This window comes from Penaeus chinensis, chromosome 42, assembly GCF_019202785.1.
Source record: "Penaeus chinensis breed Huanghai No. 1 chromosome 42, ASM1920278v2, whole genome shotgun sequence".
In the NCBI taxonomy this organism is placed as follows: Eukaryota; Metazoa; Arthropoda; class Malacostraca; order Decapoda; family Penaeidae; genus Penaeus; species Penaeus chinensis.
The window spans coordinates 3,453,383-3,455,882 of NC_061860.1; the positions used below are offsets into that span (position 1 = coordinate 3,453,383).

At 33.6% G+C, this 2,500-nt stretch overlaps 1 protein-coding gene across 1 annotated transcript in view; it reads left to right on the forward strand.

Moving 5' to 3' along the window:
* LOC125048015 (penaeidin-2b-like) overlaps positions 1-119 on the forward strand; it is a 1,017-nt gene extending 898 nt beyond the window's left edge. The window contains exon 2 of the mRNA XM_047646598.1: positions 1-119. This exon is cut by the window's left edge and continues 155 nt beyond it. The gene's annotated coding sequence lies outside the window, so the exon portion shown is untranslated.
* The last annotated feature ends 2,381 nt before the right edge of the window (positions 120-2,500 follow it).

The window sequence follows — 2,500 nt, forward strand, 5'->3', positions numbered from 1 at the left end:
TTTATCTGCATTTTCTTCTTCCATTTTCTTACTTTTCCTAATGGAAATGACGTATGGATATCATATGTGTTTTTCCTTTTCCAAGAATGCGCTAAATACTTTGTTCATGTGTGTATACATCAGCGTGTATGTATGTATGCGCATACCTTCTTTTGTTTTATCAGTGTGTATGTTTTTTTCCATGATTGACGTCTGGAATAGTTTCACATCAAACTGTACAATAATGGAAAATAGTACTACTCTTTTTCCAATAAAACTTATATCTGTGGACCTTGTTTCATTTCTCTGCAATGTGAACATTCAGCAATATGTTTTATTCTGAACTTTAAAATCAGGAAATAATTTGTGATATTTTACGTTATCAAAGGTAATGATAAAAACCGGATGTCACTCACCTCTCTTTCTTTCTGTGTATGTATATAGATATATACATATATATATACACTTATACATACACACACATATATATACACTATATATATATATATATATATAGATAGATAGATATGTATATATATATTTATATATATATATATATATATATACATTTATGTACTTTACGTTATCAGAAGGAATGATAAAAACCGGATGTCACTCACCTCTCTCGCTCTCTCTTTCTGTATATATATATATATATATATATATATATCATTCCTTCTGATAACGTACAAAATCACAAATTATTTCCTGATTTAATGAAAATGGGATAACAGTTTCGAAATCCTCCTGGATTCCATTTTCAGACTTGTTTTCTAATTTTCAATAAATCTAGTTTCAAACACACACACACACATACACACGCACACAAATATATATCTATATATATCATATATATATTTTATATGTGTATTTATATATATTATATATATCATATATATATACATATATATACATATATATATATATGTGTGTGTGTGTGTGTGTGTGTGTGTGTGTGTGTGCGCGCGTATGTGTGTGTTTACTGCCTTTAAAATTCAGAATGAAACATCCTGCAGAATGTTCACAGTGCAGATAAATGAAACAAGGTCCACAGATATCAAATTCGTAAAATCTTGCATTACACCATGTATCATAAAATTAGGCGCAGCCACCAGATATGTGGCGGATTTTTGCAAAGAAATGAAAACCTTAGTATAACACATACAAGAGAAAAAAACATTAAGTCATTAAAACATAATCAAATTAGGAATACGTTTCAACGCTCTTCATATATACCTATTACCTCCTGGAAGATGGGCTAAGGGGAATTTCCAGGAAAAACATTATATATAGTCATAATAATTAACAATCAAAATATATCTATAAAGTTTAAATACAGTTGGTCGATAGTTTTTACAAGGATCGCATGGAATTTAAGGCTTGTTGAATAAAATGATATGGATAAACGTCTATAGCTATTAATGAGCACCTATTTATTTAACCGTAATTAAATACAATGACCATTTTTAAAAAAGCAGTGTTGATACAGGGTCTTTACAAATAAGCAAACTAAGAAATTGTATTACGGGCTAACAATCACTTCTCTGGATTCCCTGGGACCTGGAGAACCCATAAAACTAATTGATTCATTAAGAGGTATATTTATCGCTGATACCGAAAAATGGAAATGTCAAAACGTGGCCAATTTCACTTGAGATTAATCTAATATCACTGTAAACCCCGTAAGAAAACTAATCCATTCGCCCCATGTGGCAAGAATACATGCCATGCCCACTGTAATACACGTTTATTTATTGTATTTACACATAGATGGCTCTACAAGTTCTTAATCACCAAATAGCCAGTTATTAGAAACTACCTATCTCACCTGTTTACCCTTTTCTTTCACTTTAAGAAAGGGTCTTTTGTATCATTTCATTGTCTAAAATATTTTAATGACAAATTAATAATCATAACAACAATAACAATAGTATCGATAGCAATGGTATTCATTTTCCCGCCAGTTCAAGGAATGGGGAAATCAGGATCGGTCACTAGGGCCTACTGATAGACTCCTTGCCGGCTGAGCACACGTGGAGCCATCTGTATGTAACAAAATTAACCATAAAAACTACAGGGGACAGAACATAAATCCGGGGCGAATGGGTTAAGATATCGCTACTGTGGCAGGCGTAGGAACACAAAAGACGAATGCACGCATGGGGACGTGGCGTAGTACACATGATGGCAACATTGTGGCTCAGAATCGTGTTTTGCAATAGGTCAGTGCCATTATCGATATACCACGTGGCAGGGTAGCAGTTTTGGCTCCTTGGGTCAGCAGGACAGGAGATGGAAGGATGAAGAGGAGGAGGTGGGGGGGGGGGGAGTCCGTTCCAGCCACACTTTTTTTTTTTTCTTTCTTTTTTTTTCTTTCTTTCCTTTTTTTTCCTACTTTGTTTGTTTGTCGAGTTTTCTTCCAGCCCATCGTCATTCGTCATTTAGAAAACACGAGGAAGGAACAAGAGATTTAACCGGGTTTCGATCACGTCTTCGTCAAATACACATGAAACCGATTAAA